The sequence below is a fragment of the Cervus elaphus genome, chromosome 17 (assembly GCF_910594005.1).
Source record: "Cervus elaphus chromosome 17, mCerEla1.1, whole genome shotgun sequence".
In the NCBI taxonomy this organism is placed as follows: Eukaryota; Metazoa; Chordata; class Mammalia; order Artiodactyla; family Cervidae; genus Cervus; species Cervus elaphus.
The window spans coordinates 32,338,012-32,359,636 of record NC_057831.1 but is presented as its reverse complement, the minus strand read 5'-3'; the positions used below and the strand labels follow the sequence as shown (position 1 = coordinate 32,359,636).

Below are 21,625 nucleotides of genomic sequence, written 5' to 3'. Positions count from 1 at the left end.
CTGACTGGTATGTAATGGTACCTCATTGTGCTAACCATTGCTTCTTGACCTGCATAGGGATTTATCAGGAGGCAGGTAAGATGATCTGGTATTCTCATCTGTTTAAGAGTTTTCCACAGTTTTTCATGATCCAATGGATGTTGGCAATTTGATCTCTGGTTCCTCTGCCTTTTCTAAATCCAGCTGTACATCTGGAAGTTCACGGTTCATGTACTGTTGAAGCCTGGCTTGGAGAATTTTGAGCATTACTTTGCTAGCATGTTAGATGAGTACAATTGTGCAGTAGTTTGAACATTCTTTGGGATTGGAATGAAAACTGACCTTTTCCAGTCCTGTAACCATTGCTGAGTTTTCTAAATTTGTTGGCATATAGAGTGCAACATCACATCACATCACTTTCACAGCATCATCTCTTAGGATTTGAAATAGATCAACTGGAATTCCATCACCTCCACTAGCTTTGTTTGTAGTGATGCTTCCTGAGGCCCACTTGACTTGGCATTCCAGGATGTCTGGCTCTAAGTGAGTGATCACACCATCGTGGTTATGTGGGTCATGGAGATCTTTTTTGTATAGTTCTTCTGTGTATTCTTACCACCTGTTCTTAATATCTTCTGTTTCTGTTAGGTCCATACCATTCTGTCCTTTATTGCAGTTTTATGTAGAATAATAAACTTCAAAATTCTTGCCATAAACCACTTTTTTAATATATGAAATGTGTCTTCATTTGATTTCCTATGGTGAAGATTTGAAAGTAAGAACTCTGAAATAGAATCCCTCAGAATTATAGATTTATTTGATCTAACTTAAAAAATTAATATTCATACTTTGTTTTATAAAACAGGTTGCTTAGATTTTTTATTAATAGATAATTAATGTAAATTTATTAATAGTTAAAGATTTTCATTTTATCAGTAAGTTCTTATTAAAATATAAATGTTCACACTGTTATTTTGTATCCGAAAACTAGTAGTCCATGCTGAATCCCAAGTATTTACTAATCATTAAAAAGTATATAAAAGATTGCAAATATAATAAATAAGCTTTTTAAAAGTTAAAAAAATCTGTATAGATTATAGATTATATAGACATATAGATATCTATATTTTAAAAAATGTATATCTTATTCTTTCCCTGGTCTGCAGTTTTTAGAAGAGCTTTAATCATTAAATATGTGTTATCTCAAATTTTGCCATATTTGAAAGAATTTTTAAGGTGATGATTAAATGTTTTTACCCAAAAATAGAGCTTTTTTTGTTCTGATGCATAGTAGTGTTATTGTCATCAGTAAGTTCATGGAACTTGATGTTCCCGATATGTGTGTTCTTCATTTCAAGGCTAAAAATTCTATTTTGAGGAGTTATTTTGTTGTTGTTGTTTTTACCATAAACTGTGAGCATTTTCATCAGGGCCTTAAATGTCTTTCCAATAAATTGTCTGTGGATAGAAAACTAAGTTTGCATAGCATTCTTTCCAATATGAAAAGTAAATATGTTTGGAAATGGAAATGCTCTTTAGCAATTTGAGGCACTTTTATTAATCATAGTAATTCGGGTACAATAAGGGGCTTTTACGTTTATTGGCAGTGAAATTTGATTTAAAATTATTCAATAAGTATATTTATCAGGGTTATCAAACTCCATTATAATGGTAAAATAGCATTTCTGGAATTCTTTTTTATAATCAAAAGTGAGAAATGAATCTCACTTTAAAAAATAATTTTAAAATATCTTGGATTAATATAGGTTAGGCCTTGAAATGTCTAATTAATAAGATGAATGCATCTAGCTGAATATAATCACTCTGAGAAAGTCACTTGATGCTCATGAGGAGAAAAGTACTTATCTGCTTAAAATGTTTTCAAGCAATTCTTAATCAGAAGCTATGGAAAGTTTTATTACCTTGGAGTGCTTGAATAAAAGTAGTTTTTGTGGGTTTAAATGGAAAAGCATTTGAAATGTTTTGCTTGAAAATTTCTTCTTTTGATTCATTCAAGTTTGATATGAATCTATATCCCAAACCGAGATGAGAAATCTTTTGGGTTCAGAAATCTTTCAGGTTCAGACTCATGCATTTCACAATGTCTGATTGTCACCATTTGGAGCAATAATACAATCTGAATGAATGTACTTTCATTAAATAGAAGACAGTGTCTTTTAGGATTGCGAAAAAAAAAAAAGTCATATTTCTGCCTCATATAGGAACTGTTGTACTAATAGATATTTCTCCCTTCCAAAGAAAATTGGAAGCTGACGGATTATTCTTGGGAGAAAGTAATAACAATTCAGGAACTGGGTTCTCATCCATTCTTAAACATATTCAAGTTTTTCCAAGTACGCCCATTTTTTTGGTTCATCCCAAACATTTCTGAGGTATCACAAAATAGGGAAAATTTAGCAGTCATTTGGACTTCGCAGGTTTCTCAGTGGTAAAGAATCCACCTGCCAATGCAGGAAACACAGGTTTGATCCCTGGGTGGAGAAGATCCCCTGGAGTAGGAAATGGCAGCCCACTTCAGTATTCTTGCCTGGAAAATCGCGTGCCTGGCATGCTACAGTACATGGAGTCACAAAGAGTCAGACATGACTGAGTGACCGAGCTACATGCCCTTAGCAGTCATTTAGTGAAACATCTCTATCTTGCATATGTAGCCCTGAGTTTTGTGGGTTGGAAACATTCTTAAAAATCATTATTTTGTTATAAAAACCAAGCCTTGATTTCTAGTTCAATGTTTTTTCCACTATATTAAAAGTTCTTTCCACAATTTCAAAACCTATACGTGTTAGAAGTGAACAGTAAAGATATCTGTTCTGTCTTTTGTTTTTTTCCTCATTGTAAGTATGGAAGCTTGTTAGTTGCTCAGTAGTGTCTGACTCTTTGCGACCCTGTGGACTGTAGCCTGCCAGGCTGTCTATCCATGGAATTCTCCAGGCAAGAATACTGGAGTGGGTTGTCATTCCTTTCTCCAGGGGATCTTCCTGACCTAGGGATTGAACCTGGGTCTCCCCAGTTGTGGACAAAATCTCTATCATCTGAGTCGCCAGGGAAGCCCAATGCCACCAGGGAAGCCCTGAAGTGTAAGTATGGAACCAAACTTTAAGTATATCCTTGGTTATTTTATAGTTATAAATCCTAAGGAGAAAAATCAATTGTATTTAATATCTCACTAATAAGAACGTCACACATTTTTTTTAGAAGATAGCAAATTCTCAGGCTTACCTCTTAAAACCCCTGGTTATTGAAATAAGGAAATATTTTTGTCTATACTCTTTCTTTTTCTTTTTTTTTTTTTTTTAGTCTTAGTGACTTTAAAACTCTTCCCAAGTAATGCTCTACTCTTTTAACTTTATTCTACAGTGTTTAATACCTTTGATTGTGGTTTTCATTTTGTCTGCCCTCTGATAAGGAAGGATAAGAGGCTTATGGAAGTTTCCTGATGGGAGAGATTGACTGAGGGGGAAACAGGGTCTTGTTCTGATGGGCAAGGCCATATTCTGTAAATCAAAACAGAGTTTTGCCAAGAGAATGCACTGATCATAGCAAACACCCTCTTCCAATAACACAAGATGTCCATGTCTACACATGGACATCACCAGATGGTCAATACCGAAATCAGATTGATTATATTCTTTGCAGCCAAAGATGGAGACGTTCTATACAGTCAGCAAAAACAAGACCGGGAGCTGACTGTGGCTCAGATCATGAACTCCTTATTGCCAAATTCAGACCTAAATTGAAGAAAGTAGGGAAAACCACTAGACCATTCAGGTATGACCTAAATCAAATCTCTTACAATTATACAGTGGGAATAATTCAAGGGATTCAAATAGATTCAAGGGATAAGATCTGATAGACAGAGTGCCTGAACAACTAATGGACAGAGGTTTGTGACATTGTACAGGAGACAGGGTTCAAGACCATCCCCAAGGAAAAGAAATGCAAAAACGCCAAATGGTTGTCTGAGGAAGCCTTACAAATAGCTGAGAAAAGAAAAGACACAAAAGGCAAAGAATAAAAGGAAAGATATACCCATCTGAATGCAGAGTTCCAAAGAATGGTAAGGAAAGATAAGAAAGCCCTCCTCATTGACCAATGCAAAGAATAGAGGAAAACAATAGAATGGGAAAGACTAGAGATCTCTTCAGGAAAATTAGAGATACCAAGGGAACATTTCATGCCCAAGATGGGCATAATGAAGGGCAGAAATGGTATGGACCTAACAGAAGCAGAAGATATTAAGAAGAGGTGGCAAGAATACACAGAACTATACAAAAAAGATCTTCATGACCCAGATAATCACGATGGTGTGATCACTCACCTAGAGCCAGACATCCTGGAATGTGAAGTCAAGTGGGCATTAGGAAGCATCACTATGAACAAAGCTAGTGGAGGTGGTAGAATTCCAGTTGAGTTATTTCAAATCCTAAAAGATGATGTTATGAAAGTGTTGCACTCCTTATGTCAGCAAATTTGGAAAACTCAGCAGTGACCACAGGACTGGAAAAGGTCAGTTTTCATAACAATCCCAAAGAAAGGCAATGCCAAACAATGCTCAAACTATCACATAATTATGCCATCTCACATGCTGGTAAAGTAATGCTCAAAATTCTTCAAAGCAGGCTTCAACAGTACATGAACCATGAATTTCCTGATGTTCAAGCTGGATTTAGAAAAGGCAGAGGAACCAGAAGTCAAATTGCCAACATCTGCTGGATCATTGAAAAGGAAAGAGAGTTCCAGAAAATTATCTATTTCTGCTTATTGACTATGCCAAAGCCTTTGACTGTGTGGATCACAATAAACTGTGGAAAATCCTGAAAGAGATAGGAATACCAGACCACCTGACCTGCCTCTTGAGAAATCTGTATGCAGGTCAGGAAGCAACAGTTAGAACTGAACAAGGAACAACAGACTGGTTCCAAATAGGAAAAGGAGTACGTCAAGGCTATATATTGTCACCCTGCTTATTTAACTTATATGCAGAGTACATCATGAGAAAGGCTGGGCTGGAAGAAGCACAAACTGGAATCAAGATTGCCAGGAGAAATATTAATAACCTCAGACATACAGATGATACCACCCTTATGGCAGAAAGTGAAGTAGAACTAAACAGCCTCTTGATTGATGAAAGGGAAGGAAGAGAGTGAAAAAGTTGGCTTAAAACTCAACATTCAGAAAACTAAGATCATTGCATCCGGTCCCATCACTTCATGGCAAATAGATGGGGAAACAAGGGAAACAGTATGAGACTTTATTTTGTGGGGCTCCAAAATCACTGCAGATGGTGACTGCAGCCATGAAATTAAAAGATGCTTACTCCTTGGAAGCAAAGTTATGACCAACCTAGACAGCATATTAAAAGGCAGAGACATTACTTTCCCAACAAAGGTCTGTCTAGTCAAAGTTGTGGTTTTTCCAGTAGTCATGTATGGATGTGAGAGTTGGACTATAAAGACAACTGAGCGCTGAAGAATTGATGCTTTTGAACTGTGGAGTTGGAGAAGACTCTTGAGAGTCCCTTGGAATGCAAGGAGATCCAACCAGTCCATCCTAAAGGAAATCAGTCTTGATTATTCATAGGGAGGACTGATTCTGAAGATGAAACTCCAATACTTCGGCTACCTGATGCGAAGAAGTGACTCATTTGAAAAGACCCTGATTCTGGGAAAGATTGAAGCCATGAGGAGAAGGAGATAACAGAGGATGAGATGGTTGGATGGCATCACTGGCTCTACTGACATGAGTTTGAGTAAACTTCTGGAGTTGGTGATGGACAGGGAAGCCTGGCACGCTGAAGTCCATTGGGTCACAAAGAGTCAGACACGACTGAGTGACTGAACTGAATATCAGTGTTTAATGTAATATTTAATGTTTAGTTTTGTCTTTGTTCTTTCTCTGTTCAAATTTTATTTGTAACAGCAGAGGTAATATTTCCATTCATTTGTTTAAAGCCTTATTTTTCTTTTTTACAATGGCAGCCACATTTTGCCTTACTATCAATTGACATTCAATTTTACCTTATTGTTGTTAACAGAAACACATTTTGATTAAAAATAAATGAGTCCAGATAAGGCTGATTTTCATTACTGAGAAATTTTTTTTTCATAAATCATTTGGTTAAATATAATCCAAATAAGATTTTTCTAGCCAGAGTACTTTTTGCCACAATGTAGTCAGACAAAAACATGTTAGGGTTATTGTGCCAAACATCTTTCAATAGAACAAGGTCTGAGTGAAACATATCACAGCAAGGATAGCCCTCTACTGAAGGATAGAATCACAGGTCTCTTCCAGACCATATATCAGCAGAGAGTTATGAGTACTTGCTATAGGTAGGGTTATCTTTTTAGTGAGAATATGAACATAGATGATAGATAGGTAGAAAGATAGAGAGATAAACAGATGATAGATACATAATAGAATATTCTTTCTTGGAAAATTTTATGGACAGGGAAGCCTAGAGGGCTACAGTCCATGGGGTTGCAAAGAGTCAGATATGACTGAGTGCCTGAGCATGCATGTAATAGAAATATGATAAATGGTATGGATATAGATATCCAAATAAACATAAAAAGCTACATAGACCAAAGACACACTATATTAATAACATGTACAGAGAGAGGAAGAAGTAAGATATTTTGTGAAAGTGTTAGTCACTCAGTTGTGCCTGACTCTTCACAACCCAATGGACTATAACTCACCAGGCTCTGCCCATGAAATTCTCCAGGCAAGAATACTGGAGTGGGTAGCCATTTCTGTCTCCAGGGGATCTTCCCAACCCAGGGATTGAGCCACGATCTCCTGCATTGAAGGCAGATTCTCTACCACCAGAGACACCAGGGAAGTTATCTTTATACTGTATGTTATAGGTTCATAACAGATGCACACAGAAATAGTTCTGATGCTGCTTCAGATCTTGCTCAAGTAGTGTGATAGCATAAGATATAGAAATACTCAAATAGTATGATAATATAAGATATAGAATTACTCAAGTAGTATGATAGTATAAGATATGTAAATACTTGAGTAATAGGATAGTGTAGGATATAAAAATCTAAAGTCATTCAGAACATTAGAGATGTGCTATGCTTACCTGTTGACTGTACAGCTTTATTAAAACAACTGATTTGAAAATAATTTGCTTATTTGTCTGGAGTCAGGGGTGTGTGTAGAACAAAAAGGAAATAGTAGTAGCAGAAGATTTGCAACTAATTTAACAACTAAATATTCAATTCATTAGTAAGTAGAAAAGCTTGAAGTTTATTATGGATAATATTAAATAGATATTATTAGTAGAAAATAGCATTTTTATTAGAAAATAACATTGTATATACTGAGTGTCTAGCATTCTAATCTGATTTATCTGATTTACTTAATATCAACAAGGGAAATTACTTCCAAATATAAGAGATATCAAAAAACTAACAAAAGTTTTGAGTTTCTGATGCCTGAACTTGGTTATAATTAATTAAATTTAGAGACAATTGAAGAAAAGGAATTATGTAGCCTCTTTACATATTTTAATTAACAATGCAATTCAGTGTAATACAATCACATTGTATTTAGGGTGGTGTTCAATAGGAAATGAAATCAGTAATTATTGACAAGTCTTCTGATAATAATTTTTAATGTTATGATTTAGGAAATATTCTAATCAATTTTATTTATAGAATTGTAATTTTACAAATACTAAAAATTGTTTCCATGGATAGAAGGACCTTATACCTGCAAGGAATAAACTAAGAATGTATTTCATATTTTTATCATAGTTAAGGATTCTGTTAATATTAACCACTTACTGAAAGGAAGTGTTAAAAGTATTTTAAGGTACTTTTCATTTTAATATAAAAGCCCATCTTTTACTTTTATATCAAATTTTATGAATTATCTTCTCTGCCTTATATCAATATAACAGAATACACATTTTGAATGATAACATGGTGTGTAAGTGACCCTACCTGGTAATATCCACTCATTATTTTCCCATTTCCCAATTTTTTCCCCTAACTTAAGCATAGCATAGAAACAAAATATATTACTTATTGCTGAGAAAAGTTATAAAATATTTTAAATTTTGATTTATTATAAAATATATATACACACAGTTTCAATAATACTGTAATTCATTATAGACCACACTTTAAAAAAATACTGTTCTTATGGAAGCACATAAATCTCTTTTTCATTTTCTTTTTTTCCATAATTTATTTATTTTTAATTGAAGGATAATTATAATATTGTGTTGGTTTCTACCATACATCAACATGGCTCAGCCATAGGTATATATACGTTCCCTCCCTCTTGCGCCTCCCTCCCACCCTATCCCATCCCTCTAGGTTGTCACAGAGTCCTGGTTTGAGTTCCCTGGGTCATAAAGCAAATTCTCACTGGCTGTCTATTTTACACATGTTAGTGTATATGTTTCCATGGTAACCTCTCCATTTGTCCCTCCCTCTCTTTCCCACCCCCCCACACCTGTGTCCACAAATCTGTTCTCTATGTCAGTGTTTCCACTGCTACCATGCAAATAGGTTCACCAGTACCATCTTTTCGGATTCCATATATATGTGTTAATATACGATATTTCTTTTTCTCCTTCTGACTCACTTCACTCTGTATAACGAGCTTTAGGTTCATCCACCTCGTTACCGTTGACTCAAATGCATTCCGTTTTGTGGCTGAGTAATTTTCCATTGTATATATGTACCACAGCTTCTTCATCCATTCATCTGTCGATGGACACCTAGGTTGAGAAGCACATAATTTTTGATTAAAAAGATGAAATTTGACTGTATTTGGATAGTGAAATCTCCTCTATTAATGAAAGGACAGCTAGTTGGCCTTAACTAAAAAATAACCTGGATAGAGATAAAGGCCAACTTGTCACTAGAAATAAAAAAAAACAATGGCAGTGATAAAAATGTTCAAATATCTTTCTTAATAGAAGTTCAGGTGAAATTGAACCAAAGATTTTCAGTTCAGTTCAGTTGCTCAGCCGTATCTGACTCTTTGTGACCCCATGAATCGCAGCACACCAGGCCTCCCTGTCAATCACCAACTCCCGGAGTTTACTCAAGCTCATGTCCATAGAGTCGGTGATGCCATCCAGCCATCTCATCCTCTGTCGTCCCCTTCTCCTCCTGCCCCCAATCCCTCCCAGCATCAGGGTCTTTTCCAATGACTCAAGTCTTCGCATGAGGTGGCCAAAGTACTGGAGTTTCAGCTTCAGCATCAGTCCTTCCAATGAACACCCTGGACTGATCTCCCTTAGGATGGACTGGTTGGATCTCCTTGCAGTCCAAGGGGCTCTCAAGAGTCTTCTCCAACACCACAGTTCAAAAGCATCAATTTTTTGGTGCTCAGCTTTCTTCACAGTCCAACTCTCACATCCATACATGACCACTGGAAAAACCATGAACATAAATAAGGTCAAATGAAACAATAATGTTTTTAATCTGCCAAAGAGCTAATGAAATGTACTCAAGTCATTAAGAAAGCTACATTGTAGAAGAAATCTATGAAGGAATTAAAGATCTTAAATATATAAATAAAGCATATCAATAATATTTTCCATGTATATAATGGCATCATGTACAAAGAGAAATGATGATATTTTATATTAATTCAGGTTCATGTTGTGAATCAGACTCAATTATAGGCAGACAAGTGTAGGTTTGCACATGGCTCCTGCATGATGAAATTTGAAAAGCAGCAGGATGTTGCTCATCTTCAGTCAAGATATCTTTAATTATCCATGAAGATACCTGATATTTCAATGTTAATTATGCAGGGCAGCATTAAAATGATTTGAACAGAAGGGATTACCATCTCAAGCTGTAAATAACCTGTAGCTAGAACATGGATTTACTTATTGTCTTCTGTGTGTGTGGAAATGGAGTCGGGGGGAAGAATTAGATCTTAGGGCTCCACTGGCAGAAGTTAACCCAGATGAGGGCTATTACTAAGGGCTAATATACTAACTGAAATAACAGAACGGCCATGTAGCCAGGCAAGATACATTTTTCAGAGAAACAGAGAGAAGATCAAAGGCAAAAGCATATAATAGATAAGTTTTGCCTCTTTTACCCTTCTGTTTCAAGTTGAGTTTGGTTACATTCTCAGGTTGTAAATATTTGCTCAATTAATCTTGTATCAGTAAATGAAAAAGTGACTGATAATAGGGACACGTACCTAGAAGTCAAGTTAGTTGGCTTTGTAGGGCCTAACAATACCATACAGAATTAAGATGCAATACTGTGAATGAAAAAAAAAAAAAACTGTGAATAGGTTCAGATTTTCAATAAATAATCAACTAATGGTATTGCTATTAATAAATATATAGCTCCATATTAATCATAATTAGGCACAAAAAATCCTGGAGTATCTGATTTCTCATCGGCTGGGTTTCTATACCCTAAAGAAGAAATCAGTATTTCTTTTAAAAATTACTTTGAATAATGCTCATTATCTTGATTTTTTAAATAGTTGCACATAAGAATATAGAGTATAAAATTTAATCAAAAAGTACATTTTACATATATGAAATATATACTGTGTCAGTTATAGTTTGATGAAGAGTATAGAAAAGCCACTGCAGAGCTAATTAACTTAATAGTAAAATTATTTGATCATCAAAATTTATATTTTTAATTTTTATGCAAAATCTTTGATTATCCAAATATGTATAAACACATGAAGGCGCTAAGACAGTTTATGTTTTACCTCATATGTCACAAAAATTTGACTTAAATGATATGTGATATTCAAAAGTTTTGTCAATTATTTTATAGTGGAAACTAGATTAGTTCTTTTTAAAAATTATTTATAGATTTATTTATGAATAAATGCATACTAATTTTTATTAAGAATACCTTTTGAAATATTTATGAGTATTGATGCTTAATCAGATCTCGTAGTTTTGGGAGATTACATTTTTCTCTAAAAATGGACCATTTATCTATCTTGAAACTTTGGTATTTTTCTAATTATAAATGATTTTAAACATTTTACTTTCAGTGTTTCTACAACTCCATCTGCCTGCTCTTTCAATATTCTTGAGTATAATTTGGTTAAGATTTTACTTATTTTTTTATTTGTTTTTTTTTTTCAGTTCAGTTCAGTCCAGTCACTCAGTCGTGTCTGACTCTTTGAGAACCCATGGACTGCAGCATGCCAGGCCTCCCTGTCCATCACCTCTCCCAGAGTTAACTCAAACTTATGTCCATTGAGTCAGTGATACCATCCAACTATCTCACCCTCTGTCGTCCCCTTTTCCTCCCACCTTCAATCTTTCCCAGTATCAGGGTCTTTTCAGATGAGTCAGTTCTTTGCATCAGGTGGCCAAACTATCGGAGTTTCATCTTCAGCATCAGTCCTTCCTATGAATATTCAGGATTGATTTCCTTTAGGATGGACTGGTTGGGTATCCCTGCAGTCCAAAGGACTCTTCTCCAACACCATAGTTCAAAAGCTTCAATTCTTTGGCACTGAGCTTTCTTTATAGCCCAACTCTCACATCCATACATGACTACTGGAGAAACCATAGCCTTGACTAGATGGATTTTGTTGGCAAAAAAATGTCTCTGCTTTTTTTTTTTTTTTTTTTATTAGTTGGAGGCTAATTACTTCACAGCATTTCAGTGGGTTTTGTCATACATTGATATGAATCAGCCGTAGATTTACACGTATTCCCCATCCCGATCCCCCCTCCCACCTCCCTCTCCACCCGTGTCTCTGCTTTTTAATATGCTGTTTAGGTTGGTCATAGCTTTTCTCCCAAGGAGTAAACATCTTTTAATTTCTTGGTTGCAGTCACTGTCTGCAGTGATTTTGGAGTCCCCTAAAATAAAGTCTCTCACTGTTTCTACTCTTTCCCCATCTATTTCCCATGAAGTGATGGGACCAGATGCCATGATCTTATTTTTCTGAATGTTGAGTTTTAAGCCAACTTTTTCACTCTTCTCTTTCACCTTCATCAAGAGGCTCTTTAGTTCTTCTTCACTTTGTGCCATAAGGATGGTACCATCTGTATATCTGAGGTTATTGATATTTCTCCCGGAAATCTTGATTCCATCTTGTGCTTCATCCAGTCCAGCATTTCTCATGATGCACTCTGCATATAAGTTAAATAAGCAGGGTGACAATATATAGTCTTGACGTACTCCTTTTCCTATTTGCAACCAGTCTGTTGTTCCTTGTCCAGTTCTAACTGTTGCTTCCTGACCTGCATACAGATTTCTCAAGAGGCAGGTCAGGTGGTCTGGTATTCCCATCTCTTTCAGAATTTTCCACAGTTTATTGTGATCCACACAGTCAAAGGCTTTGGCATAGTCAATAAAGCAGAAATAGATAATTTTCTGGAACTCTCTTTCCTTTTCAGTGATCCAGCAGATGTTGGCAATTTGATTTCTGGTTCCTCTGCCTTTTCTAAATCCAGCTTAAACATCAGGAAGTTCATGGTTCATGTACTGTTGAAGCCTGGCTTGGAGAATTTTGAGCATTACTTTACTAGTGTGTGAGATGAGTGCGGTTGTGCGGTAGTTTGAGCATTCTTTGGCATTGCCCTTCTTTGAGATTGGAATGAAAACTGACCTTTTCCAGTCCTGTGGCCACTGCTGAGTTTTCCAGATATGCAGGCATATTGAATCCAATACTTTCACAGCATCATCTTTTAGGATTTGAAATAGCTCAACTGGAATTCCATCACCTCAACTAGCTTTGTTGATAGTGATGCTTCCTAAGGCCCATTTGACTTCACATTCCAGGATGTCTAGCTCTAGGTGAGTGATCACACCATCGTGATTATCTGGGTCATGAAGATTTTTTTTATTGGAGTATAATTGCTTTACAACTTTGTGTTAGTTTATGCTGTACAATGAAGTGAAATAGCTATGTGTAGACACAGATCCCTACCTCTTTCACCTCCCTAGACTAGTACTTTTAACTGTACATATCATCACTCTCCTGGAATTCTAGTTGTTTCCTTAATTCTCTGAAGTGACTATATTTCATAGTGTTTAAGTAATTCAGAATATGTTTTTAAAATGTGTTTGTTCCTACTACCATTTTCATTAGTAAAGGAGAGTTAAATAAATAAGGGCAATAGATTTTTTTCAAACATAGCACACTATCAATGAAATATTAACGTTTTTGGTACTTTGTATAGGTTTATGTGGGAAGACTTAGGTTAATTTTTTTTTAATGTAGGATGTACCTCTACAAACTGTAAGTTAGCTATTAAATTATTCTAGCTTTACTCCTCGTTGTCTTACATAAAATGCATGCATGCTTTAGAATTATATTAAGACAAAGTATTAATACTTTGCCACACTTGAGAGGATTATTCTTACTAGCATATCTGATCAACTGTAAAAGTCCATGAAATTTATTACAAAATCAATTTTGTATTATGTTATTTTAGAAACAAAAGTGTATTTACACTTTAAATAATAAAGTTTTTTTCTACATATATTATCTATATAATAGGAACTGATGAAATCTAATATATGATATCAAATTTTAATTATCAGAAGACATCTTTAAGCACATTACCTATAATATTTTTTCAAAACACTGAGAAAACCCTGTAATGAATAGAAACAAAGCAATATTAAAATAACATAAGAAACATTATCTAGATATTTCTTTATCTGAAAGTTTCTAGAAATTTTCAACTTTACACAGTGACTTACTGCATAGCACTGAGTTGAAACAATTTAAATAAATTTAAGTAAAACAAAAGGAAAGGGGCATTGGAGCATCAGTTGTTATTTATACTAAAAATCTGACTTTTATTTTCTGGCACTTGGTCATTGCAGAACATTAAAAATATAAATCATTGCCTGTAACCTAATAATCAACCCTTTGGTGTGGTAGTCATGAATGGTGGTTTGTTCTTGAGGTTAGGAGATCTATTGTACAGGATTATAATAGGGTTTATGTTTCAGGGCTTGGGTGAATTAAAATATAAACTATATTCCCTGAAATCCTCTCAATGTAAATATTTAAATAGAAGAGACCTGTGTACCAAGAACTGCAGTGCAGAAATCTTAACTGTGCTCAGTGGTTGACATACCAACTGGTCCTAAATGACATGTCCTATAGAAGCAAAATGATCACTGCCAAGGCCTAACCAGTACTGCTGTTCTTTCACTTAAGACATTGTTCTTGAGAGTTATGAATGATCAGTACTAGAATCTGTATTTTTAAGAAGCTGGTATCTACATACCCACCACCATGGGCTTCCCTGGTAGCTCAGATGGTAAAGCTTCTGCCTACAATGCGGGAGACCCAGGTTCGATCCCTCAGTCGGGAAGATCCCCTGGAGAAGGAAACAGCAACCCACTCCAGTATTCATGCCTGGAAAATCCCATGGACCAAGGAGCCTGGTAGGCTATAGTCCATGGGGTCGCAAAGAGTTGGACACGACTGAGTGACTTCCCTTCACTTCAAGAAGCTTGCAAAGTATCAGGTTATATTGGGAACTACTGAAAGAATAAAATGTGATGCCTGCTTCTCACTGATTTTCAGCCTCTTTTGGGGACAAGACATGCGCACAAGATAGTGCTGGTGAGAGGGTCTTGTAAGTGTCATATCAGAGGGTGTGATTTCTATTTGAGATTCTATAAGTTAGTAATCACTTCAACTGGAATTGCCAGGGGTTTCAGGAGATAATGGAGGAAAGAGTAAAGAAAATTCCAAATGGAGCAACCTGTATACTCAGAGTGCAAAATAAGGTGGGGGGGGTACCAAGACTTGAATAGATTGAATTCACTGATTATAATGCTTATATTAGCAGAAGCGCTTAAATAGTAGCACGTATTTGTATTGTGGAGGATTTTTAAGAGACTCTAAAGATGTCACTGATTAGTCATCTAGCTATCTATCTAACCCAGAGGTTGGCAAACTTTTTCTGTAAATATCTCAGAATTTTGAGTCTGTTATGATAACTATTGCATATCCTTTTTTATAATAGATGTATGCATATGTTTTTTTTTCAGTTCTTAAAATATATAAAATAATTTAACTCAAAGATTGTACAAAAAACAGGCCAAGGGTTAAACCATAGTTTGCTGACCCTTGGTCTTATTTCTGCAGATTTGACTTCTTCTACAAAGGTTCAAGGATAACTTGAAAGAACATATATATATATGTAAAGAATAAAGAACTAGAAAATAAATGATATACAGACTAAGTCAATGCCTAGTAAAGAAAAACTAAGAAACAGTAATATCAAACTATGATACAGTCAAATAGAGTAGTTTAGATACTTGAGCTTAAGAATTTGGTTCCATTCTCTTAAAAGTCCTCAAACAGCAGGGTTCAGTACAGATCTTATCATTATTGAAATGATAAAACAGACCATCTCTCTTCTTAGCATTCTTTCTAAAACAGTTTCTCACAAAGGACGTTTTTCTTTTCAATTACTTCTGTAAACCAAATTAAATATGGCTGTTTTGAAATAATCTCCTCATAAAATCTGAGAACATAACTATGAATTACCAAAACGTCAACTCTAGAGGCTATTAGAAACTGTCACCCAAATATATGGTTTTCTATAATGCCAAACCTATTCAAGAAGAAAGCATAAAATACCTTGGAATTTGATGTTTTTCAAGTAGTCATGCCAACAAAGGTCCATCTAGTCAAAGCTGTGGTTTTTCCAGTAGTCATGTATAGATGTGAGAGTTGGACTATAAAGAAAGCTGAGCGCCAAAGAATTAATGCTTTTTTTTTTTTTTCAGGACATCATCTCTCTCGTTTAATGTATATTTTTGTTAGATATAAAATGTTTCAAAATATTGAAAAGCATTAAAAATGAAAAGTTTGACTTTCTTTTTTTTTGGCAGCAGGTCTTTTTTTTTTTTTTTTTTCAGTGGGTTTTGTCATACATTGATATGAATCAGCCATAGATTTACACGTATTCCCCATCCCGATCCCCCCTCCCACCTCCCTCTCCACCCAATTCCTCTGGGTCTTCCCAGTGCACCAGGCCCGAGCACTTGTCTCATGAATCCCACCTGGGCTGGTGATCTGTTTCACCATAGATAGTATACATGCTGTTCTTTTGAAATATCCCACCCTCACATTCTCCCACAGAGTTCAAAAGTCTGTTCTGTATTTCTGTGTCTCTTTTTCTGTTTTGCATATAGGGTTATCGTTACCATCTTTCTAAATTCCATATATATGTGTTAGTATGCTGTAATGTTCTTTATCTTTCTGGCTTACTTCACTCTGTATAAGAATTAATGCTTTTGAACTGTGCTGTTAGAAAAGACGCTTGAGAGTCCCTTGAACTGCAAGGAGATCCAACTAGTCCATCCTAAAGGAAATCAGTCCTGATTATTAATTGGAAGGAGTGATGCTGAAGCTGAAACTCCAGTAGTTTGGCCACCTGATGTGAAGAACTGACTCGTTTGAAAAGACTCTGCTACTGGGAAAGATTGAAGGCAGGAGGAGAAGGGGATGACAGAGGATGAGATGGTTGGTTGGCATCACTGACACAATGGACATGAGTTTGAGTAAGCTCTGGGAGTTGGTGATGGACAGGGAAGCCTGGCGTGCTGCAGTTAATGGGGTCGCAATGAGTCGGACACAACTGAGTGACTGAGCTGAACTGATACACATATATTTCCCACTTCAAATTACAGCAAATTTTAAATCACTTGTTTTTATCTAATTATATAAGAAGTACTTACTTCTTTTAGGAAACATGGAAAATAAAAAAATCATCTGTAATCTTACTACCCTGAATAATATTTGTGTTAGTACTTTAGTGGAATTTTCCTTATGTTTTACAGATTGTTTAGTTGTATTTTATGGTCATATATTATCAAATAGCTCTCTATTTTTAACATTTTTTTTTCATTTTTACCCTTTAAAATGTTATAATGAACGTGAATAGATTTCCAAAAAATGAATTTGCTAACCTAAAGTATATAGCACTCTCTTTTTTTAAATGCTGTTTCCAGTTATTTTTTTTTCCTTCAAAATGTTTTTCCATTCCACCAATAGTTAGAGAGTGTCTATTTACTAAAACAATAGACTATAACCCTTTAGTCCCTTGTCAGTAATAACGAGTCACATTATTGTAAACCCTGATGACTATAGGAAAAAAAGGATCAATTTGTGTTTCCATTATTAGCATAAAGCAAGCATTCATTTTTTGTTTTGTTTTTTTTTTAGGTGCACGTAATTCTCTCATTATATTTTGCAAACATAGTATTTTTATCAATATTTATGAACTCTTTCGAATGTTGTCTTTTTACCCTTTGTCATATTTCTGTGTAATATTTCTCTAATGGATGATTTGCTTTTCAATTTATTTTGTTTTGACTTACAGAAAGTTGTAACATTAGCTCAGTCAGATCACTTTCCTTAAGATTTCATCTACTAACTTTTACATAAATGAAGGTATTCTCTAGTAAGAAATCAGACTTATACTATCTTGCCCTCTCTCCATGCCACATCTTTTATGGTTTGAACATTGATAATTTTCTTTTCAATCCATCTTAGGTTTGGTATGTTTTTTTTCTTCTCTTTTAGTATGATATTCTATGAAGAAGTAAATTTTGTTTCATTACAGGTAAACAACTATCAGTATAGTGAAAAATCCTCCTTTTTTCATTTATTTGTGATTTCTTAAATAATTGGGCTTCCCAAGTGGTGCTAATGGTAAAGAACCCTCCTGCCAATGCAGGAGACGTAAGAGAGACAGGCTCCATCCCTGAGTCGGGAAGATCACCTTGGGGAGGGCATGCCAATCCACTCCAGTATTCTTGCTGGGAGAATCCCATGGGCAGAGGAGCCTGGCCAGCTGCAGTTCATAGGGTCTCACAAAGTTGGACATGACTGAAGTGACTTAGCACACCCCATAAATAACTACATACATTTCCAATATCCCTGAATCCTAGTTTGTCATTGGGGTTAAATGGCCGGCTTTTCTATGTGTGTTTCTCAGCCTTATAGTTAGTGGATCAGCTTCCCATCGTCCAGCTAACAGCCTTAGCTAACAGTCTTGATTTTTAAGTCTTGCAGATTTTCATTTTCTTATCTTTCTTTTTAGGTGTTGGAATGGGCAATTTGAAAAGGCAGTGTCACAAACAAGTACCTAAATAAACAACCAAAAAAAAAAAAACCCTCAACAACAGCATTCTGTGTCCTTCAAAAGCAGACTATTCCAGTTGTGACAATGACCCTACATCACTATGTAGAGATAGACTTATCTTCTTAATTGCTGTGGAACGGGAGCATAAAAAGTCAACTGAAACTAGATTCAAGGCATTAAAATGATTTGTTTGTTTTAAGGCAGTTCAGAAAAGAGTACTGTGTTGTCACTTGAAATTATTGTCTGATATGTGATGATCGTTCTTGCTGAACTTATCTTCTGCAATGTATTAAAATCCAGCTTCCACTCAGGCAGCTGATGATAAGGGTTCTATCTGGAACTTATTTAGCACAGAAGGGTTTTTATTCACAGATTCAAAGGCCCTAGAATAATCATTGAGATGGGATTATTTCAACAAATGTGAGTAATCAGCAAAATGCTGTTCTTTTTGTCTTATTTATAATTTTGATCCCATGAAGTATCTTTCTTTTCTTTTTTATTTGAAATATAGTTGACATACATTTTATATTAGTTTCAAGTGTAGAACATTGTGATCCAGCATTTAAATGGAATACAAATTGATCACTATGATAAGTCTAGTAACTCTCTGTCACCATAAAAAGTTATTGCAATATTATTGACTGTATTTTGTATGCTGTACATTACAACCCTGCAGCTTAGTTGTTTTATAACTGGATGTTTATACCTCTTAATCCCTTATACTTACTTCATCCCACCCCCTACTTTCCCTCCCTCTGGTGACCACCAGTTTGTTCTCTGTACCTATGAGTCTGTTTCATTTGTTTGCTTTGTTTTTTGGATTGCATTCATAAATGAAATTGTATGGTATTTGTCTTTCTCTGTCTGACTTATTTCATTTAGCATAATACACTTTAGGTCCATCCATGTTGTTGTAATTGGCAAAATTTCATTCTTTCTTGTGGCTGGGTAATATTTATATCACATCTTCATTCATTCATTTATGCTTGGGTTCTTAAGTTGCTTCCATTAGCTATTGTAAATAATGCTTTAGTGAACATAGAAGTTCATATATCTTTTGAGTTAGTATTTTTTCCTTTCTTTGGAAAAATACCCAGAAGTGGAATTGATGGATCATATGATAGTTCTATTTTAAATTTTTTGATGAATTTCCATCTGTTTTCCATAGTGGCTCACCAATTTAAATTCTCACTAACATTCCACAAGAGTTCTCGTTTCTCCATATCCTCACCAACACTTGTAATTTTTTTTAATTTTTGATAATAGCCACTCTGACAGCTGTGACATGGTATCTCATTGTGGTTTTGATTTGCATTTCCCTGATGATTAGTGATGCTGAGCTTCTTCTTTTCATGTGTCTGTTGGCCATTTCTATATCTTCCTTGGAAAAATGTCTATTCAGATCCTGTACCATTTTTTAATCAAATTGTTTGTTTTTTGATATTGAGTTGAATGAGTCCTTTTTATTTTTGAACATGAATCCCTTATTAGATATATCATTTAGAATTATCTTCTCCATTCAGTAGGTTGCCTCTTTATTGTGTTGACGATTTCCCTTGCTGTTCAGAAGCTTTTTTGTTTGATGTAGTCTCATTTGTTTATTTTTGCTTTTGTTGCTCTTGCCTGCGGAGACAGATCTAAAAATATACTGCTGAGACTGATGTCAAAGAGCGTACTGCCTGTGTTTTCTTCTACAGACTTGTGGTTTTAGGCCTTACATTTAAGTCTTTAATTCATTTTAAGTTAATTTTTGTATGTTATGTGAGAAAGGGGTCCAGTTTGATTCTTTTGCATGTAGCTGTCCAGTTTTCCCAACACCCTTTTTGGAAAAACTGCCTTTTCAGTCTCTTCAAAAATGAGAGAGAAAGAGAGCTCTCTGGTGTCTCTTCTTATAAGGACACTCATTCTGTCAGATCAAGGCCCCACTCTTATGATTTCACTTAACTTACATCAAATCCTGCCAGAATCTATCTCAAAATATAGTCACATTGGGACTTCAGGGTTCACCATATGAGTTTTGGGGAAATACAAAAATTCAGTTCATTTAAAAAGGGGAAAGGCAAATTCACCTAAAGGGTAGGATAAACCCAAGACTTTGTAAGATGACATCATAAGCTTAAATAAGGCCTCCCACAGTGATTTTGGTGAAATGAAAATAGATTTGGATACAAGTATAAATTTCATAAGGGTCTGCCATGTCCTGCATGTTACATTTTACTGAGCTCAGGCTAGGAGAATCACAGAAGATGTAATTATACAAATGAATACATAGAATAACTAAGGGTCAGCAACTTACAGAGGAGCCTGGTGGGCTACAGTGCATAGGGTCAAAAAGAGTCAGATATGACTGAAGTGACTTAGCATGCAAGCACACACAACAACTTACTAAATTATAGCCAGATCCCTAAATTGATGCTGGTACCTTGCCTGGAAAAATATAAAAGCACTGAGCCAAAGCACATCCATCTTCTCACAGAGCTGAATTAGAACAAGAAGAAATAAAGGCCCTTGCATGATCCTGGAATCTTGTGCTCTATTAAATTGATGGAGAACTGAGTGATTGGTTCTCCCTTTCCTGTGCCTATTCCCAACTGATGAGGAGAAATGCAAGTTTTATGACTGAACATCATAAAATTATGATAATGGTGGAATCTATTTCCTGAAACCATGTCTGTACAGATATATAATTTTGAAAGAAAGAAGAAAGATTAGCATGTCAATATCTTTTAATTCTGGGTCACATCCAGACATAATTCAAGATAATTTTAGTCAATGCTGGAACGACTCTAGAATGCCCATGTCTAGAATAAGGTTATGGTAAACCTAATGAAGCCGTTTGTAAGCTTTTTGCATGTTACAGTCACCTGAGGAGCTGTTAAAAACACCCAGTGCCTCCCCTCCCCCAAGCCCAAAGCAAATAAATCAGAGTCTCTGGGGAAAGGACCTGGCATTTTAAAAACCTTCCTGGAATATTTTACAGTGCAGAGAACCACTAGCCTAATGTTGAAAAGCCATGACCAAAGATAGCAGCAGCCAGTTAAATTTCTTGGTCTAAAATTAGAAGGCCCAGCCTGTATAGACCAAAGTATCCTTATTAGCCAATACTTGGGTGTAGAAATTTCACATAAAGATGGCAAAGCTCACTGCAGAGTCATCACAACCAATCGCTAGTCAAAGGAAGTCAAACATTGTTTAATGGCAACTGAAGATATAAGCCCACAGTTGGGAAGGGGCTTAGGGAATTGTTATTTTCTGGGACCAAATAGTGATTAAGGACATTCAATGTGGCTTTCTGTTTGTAAGCACTACTGAGGAGACAAATCTTACCAAGTCTTTGAAAAGCTGATTGGTGGATTTAATCATAAGCAGCATGCAAGGAGGAAATTTGTTGCAATATAGAACCTTTAGAATCAAGTTTCCCTTCAGGGACTCAAGTCTGTATAAAAGGAAGTCCTTTTTTCTCTTGGGCAGATGGACAGTGGTGAAGAGGATCACATTTCAGGCTGCATCTCAGCACAT

At 35.5% G+C, this 21,625-nt stretch overlaps 1 protein-coding gene across 2 annotated transcripts in view; it reads left to right on the top strand.

Annotated features, from left to right (window-relative positions):
- Positions 1 to 21,625, top strand: part of GRID2 (glutamate ionotropic receptor delta type subunit 2) — a 1,554,957-nt gene that overhangs the window by 985,415 nt on the left and 547,917 nt on the right. The window lies entirely within an intron of this gene.